General features: G+C 46.7%; 1 pseudogene; it reads left to right on the forward strand.

The window, feature by feature from the left end:
• The first annotated feature begins 7,221 nt into the window (after positions 1–7,221).
• On the forward strand, positions 7,222–8,895 carry LOC123056737 (BTB/POZ and MATH domain-containing protein 3-like; annotated as a pseudogene).
• Positions 8,896–12,040: the final 3,145 nt, after the last annotated feature.

A 12,040-nucleotide genomic window follows, 5' to 3' on the forward strand; every position in this document is an offset into this window, starting at 1 on the left:
AGTAAGTGGGGGTGGAGGGTATATATACCCAAATCGGTGAGACCGAGCATAAACTAGGTGAGACCGATTAGTGTAAAAGATATGAACGTTAGGCTTTTCGGAGGTACCAAAGTGGAACAACTCGGTGGGACCGAAGTGCAAAGGCTAGGGCAAAACCCAGCCTCAGAAATTCCAATTGCTTCAACTCGGTTATTCCGAAGTGAAACAATGTCATCACAGAAACTTGGCGACGCCATCTCGGTCAAACCAGATTGCTAGGGTTTTGGCAGTGGCAATGGAATGGTCATCTTGGTGGGTCCGGAGTGGATGATATTGGTGGGACCGAGAATGAGAATTAGGGTTTTGGACAGATGTGCTAGAGAAAGTGACTGAGTGTTTTTGGAGCAATATAACTAAGCACTTGAGCAACAACCTCATCAACAATACCTCATCCTTTTTTAATAGTATTGGCTTTCCTAAGGGACTCAATGTGATCTTGGATTACTAAACCAAAAATGTAGAGTCTTGAGGTAGCCAATCCTTTGTCCTTGACATTTTCAAGGGTCCACATCTTCATGTCCTTGCCATGCCATTGTTGAATTATCTGAAATATTCTAGGTAAAACTATCGGTCCAACAATATGCATGTTGACATTAATTACCAAAACCACCAAGCGAGAAAATGTGCTTTCATGACGGTGAGTCGTCGTTGTTGTCGTCCACCATGTCCAGGAGGAATTGCGCGGTGGATGCAAAGGTCGAAGGTATGTGGATTGGAAGCATGGGGGGTTAGGATATTGGAGATAGGCAGTGATGGTAGAGAGAATAGGGGCGACTTAGGTGGACTGTGAACTCGGCATTAGATGGGTCACATGCAGGGTAGAGGACACAAGGATAGAGTTTGAGTTTGGCAAAGGAAATGGCCGGGTGGGCGAGCTATGAGATTGTGTGAACGTTGCTGTGTAGAAAATGGAACGTTGGGTCGGGGTGACGGATTTTGCTGGGTATCTCAGTCGTGGGATGAAATCCGAATCGATGAAACACGAACGGTTTGAAAATAGCTTTCTATCAGACTATAAATAGGAAGTGCTTCCCTTAATTTTGGCTCACTTTAAGAACCTCTAGGTGCAAGCTTAACAAGAGTATCATTTCATACTAATTAATGAGGATAATACCAATCTTGACTTATGTACACCCGTTCTTCTAAACCTGGCTCTGCCATTGGTTGTAATCAACGCTTATTATCATGTTGTGTCCCTACGCTAGACAACTTTTACCCTAGGCGCAAAACCTAATACAACTGATAAGTGAAGCTAACTATTTTGAAATAGTATATAAAAGGAATGAGTGGAGTGTTGGTGATGCACCTCTGGTGTATGTCGTTGTCCGGGTTAGGAGACTAGGCTGCCACGTGGACAGGCGGGCTGAGTCACGGGTGGCTGGCCTCATGGGAGGGCTCTGTTGGCATTCTCTCCACCTTGGATATTTGTTGGGTCGGGGTATAATGATCAAACACGTACCCTGCGTGTCTCCTCCTTGGATATTTGGTCAAATTTACGACCATTTTTTGACTACATGTAAGTTTCACAAAATCATGAACATTGTTTAATATGTGAACATTTTCCGAATCCATGAACATTTTATGACTTCCCGACGATTTTTTAAAATCATGAACATTTTTTTGAATTTAAGAACATTTTATGATTTCCTAAACATTATTTTCAAAATTCACAATTTTTAGGAAATTGGAACTTTTGTAAATTCTCGGGATATTTCCAAGAAGAATAAAACTAAAACAAAAAGAAAAAAAGAAAAGAAAAAGAAGGGCATGGGTTGCGTGTTTGCTTGTCAGGAGGTCCCCTCTCCATCCTCCCTCTGCTTCCTCTCGCGGGCCGCCTCCCTCCACAACCTCTTGCTCCTAAACGTTGCTGGTCGACGGGTCACCTTCCTCCATCGTCTCAGCCCCTCTCTCCTCCTCTCAGAAATTCCAGAGGAGCAGGATCCGAAGCGGTGGCTGCTACAAGAATGGAATATTCCAAAGCATTCGCTTCTGAAAGAATTTGAACTAATTATATTACAGTCGAGCGTTTTTGTCCAATCACAATATAGACACAATACAATGTCTCCCAACGTTGGCACAACGACAAAGTGAGCCCAAGAGAAAACGTGGAAAAGCCCAACTAAGAAACAAGACCTATCCACGACCAACAAAAACCTGACAACGTGTTGAGATTCATGATGGAGATCGGACGGACCAGTGTTTTTACTTGAAAGCGAAATCAGAATCAGCTGACTGATCTTTAGTAAAAGTGTTCTTTTGTAGCAAAAACGTATGAACTACAATCTGATCCATCATTAAGGCCTGATGTGTTTTTTCCAAAAAAAAAATCATTTTTTTTTCAATTTTCACTACGTCTCTTGCGTGACCATTGTGGATTGGCCCCTGGCCCTCATGTCAAATTACAAAAGGTCATGCGCGTGCTACTTTTACGTCTGGGATTGAGTCGAATCATCAACAACCATATATGGTTTTTGGGAAGAAAATCCTATGGGACGGGGCCTCATAGTGTCCCTCATGGGGCCCCTTCTCAGATTTTGACACGTCATCAATGGCACACATCTTAAAGCGAGCCTAATTCCCTAATTAGTTGGTACGTACATCAACTAGATATTGCGCAGTATTCGTACGACACAGTATCAATCGGATCGATACTTTCCATCTAACGAAAGACAACGAACACGGCGATCTTCTCGCTGGCTCGCCGCTGCATCAGACCTTGGCGCCATCGCGCCTTATCCCATGGCAACCCCTCCATTTGCCGGTGACGACGACCCTCACGGAAACGGCGGCGCCGTCGTGAGCTCTCCCTGCGCCGGTGACGCGGACGTGCTCGTCGTCCCTCGCGGAACCAATAGCAGCAGCCACATAATGATGTCCACCGTCTCCACCACAAGCCTGCCAACACGGCAACGCCGGCGTCCGCGGCAAGCCAGCCATCTCCCCATGGCGACCTTGCAGATTTCTAGTCATTCTGACATTCGGAGATGTGAACATTCAGAGATCATTAGAAAAAAACATTCAGAGTTCTGTGATCACAGTATCTATGCGTTGTGATTATAAACATTCAGATATTTTACCACATTAAAATTGATGTTGAGCTTCTTCAAATTCTGTCAGTAGTATGTGGCATCTTAAGACTGAATGTTGGCATTGGCCAAACAATTGGAATTCCAACGACAACTTTCTGATATTTATTGATACATGATAAACTTTGGGTACGTTGAGAGGGTTATTTATCAGTACATTCTATTGTAAGTTTCAGACCTTCTGTTGGTGATGGACCTTTAATAGAAACGCAATTACAACCGACGCTGTATTGTGTAACACAGTAGCTAGAGCAGAAATGAAAGCTAATTGTGATGTCGACCAGGACCAAGAGCTGAAATGAAAGATATAGCAGTGATGCTGATCAGGATCATTAGTCTAGATAGCTCTACTACATTCATAAGTGCAATGGGAAAGAAAAGGGTGGGGAAAATAAAGACTGATGAATGAATACAAATTAAATTCTGGCAAAAATAAATGGTATTCAAGTGTGAAAGATCTGATAATTAATCGGGGAAAATAATCTCACTCATGAGAGTGCACCATTACATTTATTATTTCTGTCTCAAACGAAACTCTATATATTGGTCTCTGTCGACAAGAAGAAATAAAATATACTGCTGCTGCTGCTTCTATCCTACTTCTTTGATGCGTAAGGAAGGGTTCACTTCATCAAAAATCTAATCTTCTTGAAGTTTGCAGCACCTCTGAAGCTTGATCAGCTTGTAGCAAAAGTTCTGTATATCCTCTAGGGATCAACGGAATAAACATAGTCGAAGATTCCGTGTTGAATATATTATTTGCAAAGATTGGTATTGCAGTATTAGAATTTGGGCCTGCCTCCGAATATCCCTGCTTCATAATAAAACGACAAATGTTTAGAGATTTTGCGGTACTATTAAATTGCCTGAAATATGTTCAAGAAAGCAATTTGTCTTACAGTATACTGCTGAGGACCTTCTGCAGCAAAATCATATGCTGTTTCTTCGTTTCCAAATCCCTGTGTGTAAGTAAGTAGGAAACTGATTACCACAAATTTATTTTTAGAAGACATAAAAGAACATTGCGTAAGTTGTCTTACAATTGATTTTTCATGTCCTTCTTCAGCCCGATCATTTTTTTTACTTTCTTTTTACCTCCTCCTGCTCATACATATGAATGTGCAATACATTAATGTCTATTCAAAAATCAGAGGTCAAAAGTAAGAATAAATGTGGTTGTAGTACCTTTCTTTTGGGTGGTCTTCGACTTCTTTGGTTTCGCCTTTTCAAGTGGACCTTTCAATCTTTTTCCCTTTGGACCTTTTATCGCTTCAGGGACTTTGAATGATATTTTACCTGTTAATATGTCTTGAGTATTTTGAGGTATATTGTTGGAAGCATGCTCATTAGTATTCTGAGGAATATTCTCATGTTTGGCACGCCTTTTTTCGCTTAGTAAATCATCTGCCTCCAGATCTAATTTATCTATAGCTTCCTCCAATTTTGTAAGTAGTTCTTCTGAAACTGAGCACTTCATTGCAGTAGATGTTGCTTTCCGAGCTATACGTGCCGCACGTGTCTGCAAAGATTCCTTCTCACTTTTGATGGTCTTTGTCGAAAATCCTCTCTTTGCATATTTCGTCCATCGGTGTAGTATACATTGAGATGGCAAAGTGAAAACCTCGTTGATGTTCAACACTCGCAGAGCATGCTTGCACAGAATACCTATCCATAATTCATACTTTAGTACAGATTTAATGACAACTATGATGTAAACTACTAAAATGCCAAAATGTTTTTTCGTACCTATGGATTCAAACCTTCTGCAAGAACATGAAATGGTGACATCCTCAGAATTGAAGACAACCAGTGCCTCGTCCTCATATTTCATAGGTGACACCATGTAAGTTTTGACTGTCCCCTCAGTGGATACTAACTGACACTTGGCAGAAAATTGCTGCTTAAACTGCTCCTCAAATTCAGAATAAAGGCTTCTTGTATACGATTCGGCAGCAGTCTTCAACATAGGTAAGTTTCTAATGCAGGTGACCGGTTTAGACTGACGTGATCTATAGTCCTCGTCGAGTTCATTTTCCCGAAGGCTAGCGGCACACTTATCATATTCTACTAGGAGTTCTGAAAGGCAAAGTCTCTTACAAAATCTTTTCTTAAACACATTGTTCATACCTTCGCTCCTTTGAGTTGAAGTCATGTTGGCGCAAAAGGAATCACGGTGGTAGACAGTAGCCCACTTCTCACGCAAATCATATAGTTGTTGTAACCATGTGTTATCCTGAAGGTTGTAAGCAGTCAACAATTCTTGCCACTTCATTTCAAAGTATGCCACTGACCTTTCCTCATAGACACATCTCTTAAAACCAGCAAGGAACTTAGGATGGTCTGAAATTACATGGCTAAGATGCTTAGGAGCATTTTGATAAATGTGCCACAAACAGAGACGGTGCTTCGTATTTGGGAGAACAATCTTGATTGCTTTCGCCATGGCAGCACACTGATCGGTGAATATTGTTGCGGGTGCCTTGCCAGACATGGCGGTTAAGAATGTGTTGAAGAGCCAGATAAATGAATCTATGGTTTCATCACATAGCAACGCAGCTCCAAAAAGAATGGTCTGCTTATGATGATTTGTTCCAAGTAGTGGTGCAAAAGGCATTTCAAACTTGTTTGTCTGAAATGTTGTGTCAAAGGACAAAACATCACCAAAGCAATCATAGTCCATGATAGCTTGACCATCTGCCCAAAAGAAATTAGCTATCGGGCAATCCTCTTCATATAATTGTATAGCATAAAAAAAAGAAGGATCATTTAACTGCTTGTTCTTTAGGAATTCCAGCAATGTTTGTGCATCATTAACTTCTAGATACTTCCTGCGCTCACGACCAATGTGGTTATTGGAATCCATCCGCAAGAAAGGTACATTATGGGGTCCTTTATACCACTGCTTGAAAAAACCGTACACTTCGGCTGGCTTTATTCCGGCTTCACGCATCTCACCAATCATAAGTTTATCAGACGCCGCAATACGACGTTGCGACCTCAACATGTGCCTCTTATCTGGACTTGCCAAATCATGGTTGTGCTCAAGAATAACCTTTTGCACATTCCAAACGCCATCACGAGAAATACTGAGCTGAACACGGGCATCACAATCACACCTTGTGGTGGCATTTTCTTTCTTGGTGTCATGCGATGAATGAGTTTCTCGTTCACCTTGTTTGCTGCAAACCAAATGTTTCTGATAAAGTGTTCCATCTCGTCTCAACTTCGTGTGGCTCTTTCGAATGCTGAGCCAACTTTACGAGCATATTGGTTATAAAAATCATATGCCTCATCCTCAGACTTAAATGCCATTCCAACTGTAGGTATGGATTTATCATTTACATCCTCCTCCTGCAGTACGTACATTCATACACAAATTTAAATTCATATCATTTTGTCATGCACAGGCAATAGTTCACACATCAACTATATACCTGTGTTATTGTAGTAGAAGCTGATGGCATTGCGAAATGTTGTATGTGTTCACTATTTGAAGCTTCTGATTGCATAAAGGTTGCAGCAAACATGGAGTCCGTCGAAGCAACAGTCATCTCGCCACCACTGACGGCTTGTGTGGAGGCGGTGGCAATGATGGATTTAGCATTTACATCCTCCTCCTGCGGTACAATCATACAAAAACTATATTTGATCTAATTTCGTCATCAAGAGGCAATAGTTTAGACATCAATTATGTACATGTGAAATTGGAGTAGAAGCTGATGGCGTTGAAGCTTCAGATTGCATCATGGAGGATGCAGTGAACATGGAACCCATCAAAAAAACAGTCATCTTGTTACCACCGGCGGGCCGAGTGTCAGCGACAAGGTCAACGTTTGAAGTCTCGAGCGGCGGCCGGGACGACGAAAAGGAACCAGCCCGCGCTTCCGTATGCACCTCCCTGTCACTGAACGAGTTGGATGCTGGCAGGCTTGTGGTGGAGACGGTGGACATCATTATGTGGCTGTTGCTGTTGGTTCCGCGAGGGACGACGAGCACGTCCGCGTCACCGGCGCAGGGAGAGCTCACGACGGCGCCACCGTTTCCGTGAGGGTCGTCGTCACCGGCAAATGGAGGGGTTGCCATGGGATAAGGCGCGATGGCGCCAAGGTCTGATGCAGCGGCGAGCCAGCGAGAAGATCGCCGTGTTCGTTCTCTTTCGTTAGATGGAAAGTATCGATCCGATTGATACTGTATCGTACGAATACTACGCAATATCTAGTTGATGTACGTACCAACTAATTAGGGAATTAGGCTCGCTTTAAGATGTGTGCCATTGATGACGTGTCAAAATCTAAGGAGGGGCCCCAGGAGGGACACTATGAGGCCCCGTCCCATAGGATTTTCTTCCTGGTTTTTGGCTTCTCAAAACAAAAACATATTCACATTGCATGCCAATCCTGGATAGATCGATCTATAGCAAACCCTGAAGCTGGCCGCCATGGCTTCCACGCCGCAAAAAAACGAAGCGTCGGCGCATAGGGCGTCGATTTTCAGAGGCACGCACAAGTTTCACATCGTCGGCTACGGGGTGCAGAAGGCCAACAAACCTATTAGGTCCGGCGATCGACTTCCTTGCCGGCGGCCACACCTGGGCCCTCGTCTGCGGCTTCGGTGACAAAGGAGATGGCCACCTCGCGTCCATCACCCTTGAGCTTGTTAGCATCCGCAAGGGCGACGTCGTCGCCATGGCCAGCCTCCGCATGGACGACCCGCGCTGCCGGTGGCCGGCTGCCGTGTGGCGGAGCGACGACCCCAACGTCTTCTCCAAGACCGGCAAGAGCTGGGAGCTTACGGTCCCAGATTTGTTCCGTGGCCATGAGGGGCGCTACGTGGAGGACGACTGCCTCACCATCCTCTGCACCGTCGACGCGCTCGAGGGGAAGCAGGCTACCACCACGGAGAACACGAACCGCTTTGTCTCCGTGGTGCCATCATCGCCGACCATCTCCCAGGATCTCGGAAAACTTATGCTAATGGACGCCTCCGGCTGCATGCCGCCCGATGTGACGTTCGTGGTGGAGCAGACGGAGATCAAGGCGCATAGGCTCGTGCTCGCCATGCGGTCGTGCGTCTTTGCCGCGGAGTTCAGGTGGCACAGTAGTTCCACTTCGACCGCGGGGGCGTGCGCCATCAGGATCGATGACATGAGCGTCTCCACCTTTAGGGCCATGCTCCGCTTCATCTACACCGACGACGTGCCCATCAAACCAAGCAAAAACATGGCACGGCGCCCCTCCAAGGCGAGGCGCTGTGAAGTCATTGCACGTGACCTGCTTGTGGCAGCCGACCGGTATGACCTGGAGAGGCTGAGGCTCATGTGCGAGAAGATCCTCTCATAGAACCTCAACGTATCGACCGTCATGACGACGCTGCTGCTGGTGCGTGGCCGGCAGAACTGCCAGCAGCTCGAGGATTCCTGCATCGAGTACATTGCGTCCAATCCAGACGTATACGCTGCCGTGAGGGACTGAGGGCCACTGAGGACTTTGAGCAGCTCAAGGAAACCTTCAGCTCTTTGATAGTCGAGAACGTAGACAGAGTTGCCATTGCCATGCACAACCTTGACCGCAACCCCTCTGTCAACATTAAGGGCCAACCGCTTCCATCGGAGAGGGGCTCGTCGACGTTCAACTCGTCGGAGGAGGTGCCCGGCTGGCACGATTTCAAGATCCCCAACTTTAACGCCGTGCAGACGAGCCATGGCGTTGGCCAGGGGATCAATTCCGGCAGTTTCAAGGTCGGCGGCTATGACTGGATGTTAGACGTGTAGCCATCGGGCAAATCTGATAACAACGTTGGGCAGTACATCTCCATCGTCCTCTCACTGATATCTGATCTTCCTAGGCCTTGTTCGGTTAAGCCCAGCCCCGCGAGGTTTTGGATCTAATCCACGCGGGTCCGCAGGGATTTCCCCCGCCGGGGAATAAACCCAGCCCGCCCAGTTTTTTCCATTCGGTTAAGCCCGTGTGGTATTTCCCGGGCCCAAACCTCTCCAAACCCATGTGGAAAAAATCATCTCCTGGCACCCCGTGGAAGCAATCCCCGAGCGAGGCGCTCGTATCGTCTCCCCCGAGCGAGACCACAGAAGCGGAAGGAGGAGGAGGAGGCGGCGGCGGCGGCGCAACCTACGCGGAGAGGAGGGCGTCCCCTGGTTCGACGACCTTCCACGAGGCCCTGCCGGAACACTAACCTCCGATTGTCGGAACCCTAGCTCTGGAGAAGTGGTTGCTGCAGGGGACGAGATCTCTGGTTAGTTCTCTCTCTCTCTCTCTCTCTCTCTCTCTCTCTCTCTCTACTGGAATTTTCATGTATGTCGGGTGTAATGCTTTTCGCCGAGTGCTAAACCACGGACACTCGGCAAAGCAAGATTTGCCGAGTGTCACTCTCGGCAAACCCATCGTCACGGCAAACTGACAACTTTGCCGTCACTGCCTCACGACAAAGAGGCACCGCACGGAAGTTGCAGACGCCGAGAGCCGCTCACGGCAAAGAGGAGCCACGTGGCATGCCCGTCCGCAACAGACAACTCCGTTAGTTACTGCGTACTTTGCCGAGCGTCACCCTCGGCAAAGCATATGCAACATCCTGTTTTTTTTCATGTGTGTGTTCTTTCTAACTGACATGTGATCCCACTGGTCACATTTATCATTTGAAAAAAAATGACGATATCTTTGCCGAGAGCTGCTCTCGGCAATCCTTCTGACTAGTACGACAGCGTGCCCCACATGGGGGCTGACACTTTACATAGCTTTGCCGAAAGCTAGGCTCGGCAATGCTCGCCTTCTTTTTCGAGAGCTGCTATCGGAAAAGTTGTGGCACAACAGTAGTGTCCCAAACGACCATGTTTCCGAGAGGTGCTCTCGGTAGTATATCCTTTTCCGAGTGTTGCTCTCGGAAATCTTCCCATCCATTCTACTGTCAAGCTATTTCTTTTCTGATCCCTGCAGATAAAAACAACTGCAGTGCAATTTGATCATATATAGGCATAATTTGATCTAGTCCACACATATATAGGCATAATTTGATCATATATAGGCATAATTTGATCTAGTCCACACATATATAGGCATAATTAGGGATAGTCCACATATTATCACACACAAGTCGAATGTATTATCCTAGTAGACGTCACACACAAGTCGCAAATTCATACATATTGTCACTACTTGCAAAACACGTGCACGTCACAATAGAAGTACACTTGTTCATATATAGATCATCTTGAGGAGGAGAGGCCATCGGGTTAACATTCCGGAGGAGGAGGAGGAGGGGCATCACTTACACTGCTTCAAGATTGCATAAGAACCTATAAGATGAGAGTCACGTGAGGGTGGTTCGTCCATATGTAATGAATCTTCTACTCTAGTTTAGATAATGTTCTACCTGTAGTTGATCCTCAAGCAGCTTCATCCTCTTGTTCGTGTCTTCCCGTTCCTTTTCTCTGGACTCCTGCTCAGCCTGCCGCCTTTGCTCCTCTTCAACAGCCCGCTGCGCCATTAAATCCTGTAACATGGCATTAGGCTCATATAGGTTGGAACGGTGCTATTTCGAGGCATGGACATAAATGAAAGGTTAGGATGCCAACCTTGAGACGCGCTATCTCACGTGATGCGGCGTTTGGGCGACTCCGTATGGACGGAGTTGAGCTGGTGCTCGACGCGCGTATCTCGTGCAGCTTGCGATGCGAGGAGGTGGTGATCGCCCCATTGCAAAGGAGGTGGCGGCCATGGCCCTTCCCCTCGCCAGCAATGATGAGAAGCTCAGGATCAAGGGGCTTGGACGTAGGTTCGGCTTCCTGCCCGTGCACCTCCTGAAAGACCTCTTTGAAGGTCCCCCACTTCTCCTCCGCCGACTCGCTGCAGAACTCGACGCCATCCTTCCCCTTGTGGCCTTCTCTCCAGGCTTCCAGGATGTGGACCGGGCGACCAGCCTTCGCCTCTTGCAAAATTAACCATCAAGTTGAATGAACCAAGATGCACTATGTGAAAAAGTTAACATCTTAATCCAGATACCATGTGTTGCTTGAGAGCGGTTAGGTTTCAGCTTCGCTGGACATGAGCCGGGCCTGGCATTTTGGCTCGTTCGTTTCCCTTCTCCACATGCTGCGCCTGCCATGCTGGATCACACCACATGTCAACCAGGGCCTCCCAACAATCCTCCTTCATCCAGGGTTCCTTCACCTAGTCAGACAAAATCGAATAATTGAGGAACAAGAGGGATGAATCAAAGTACTACCAACCGATGTAGTCACTTAGCACTGACGGGTATTCTTCTCGTGACAAGTTGGTCTGGCAAGCAGTCTTCCTTGTCATCTTCTCTCCCTTCTCATCGACCGGCCGGCACTGTGTCACGGCTTTGTACCGCAGCGTGTGCTTGAGGTCAGAGAGTATCTTTCAGGCAGATTTCACGATGCCTTTGATCGCCTTCTGCTTCTCACCATCCACACAAGCAAATGTTTCCTACAAGAAAGCATATGGCATCTTCTCACCATCCACGCAAGCAAGGATTTGGATATGGAAAAATGCAGTGGTCGGAGCGAAGATACTTACAAAAAAAGCATTGATGACCCAAGTGGCCATGGTGACATTGTGCTCGTCCGTGCTGTGTAGGTAATGCTCCCAGGTTAAACCTGGCAACGGCGGATCGTCATCACCCGGCTTGGACAATCCAGGGAAGTGCTTCCTCAAGAGGGAGCCGATGACGTGGTTCGGCGGGCGTGCCCCCTTAGGTTGTGTCGGGATAAATTCCCACTGACTGCATGATATAGAAGACAAGCATATGTGAGTGTCAAAGCTGTGGCATCCAAAATATAATGGAAATGAAATGCTTGCTTACCCCTCTCCTGTCGGGCAAATGACAGGACGGTTGCTGGTAGCAGTTGGTTCCGGGACCTTCCCCGGACCACGCCCGGATTT

This window comes from Triticum aestivum, chromosome 3A (assembly GCF_018294505.1).
Source record: "Triticum aestivum cultivar Chinese Spring chromosome 3A, IWGSC CS RefSeq v2.1, whole genome shotgun sequence".
NCBI classification, from domain to species: Eukaryota; Viridiplantae; Streptophyta; class Magnoliopsida; order Poales; family Poaceae; genus Triticum; species Triticum aestivum.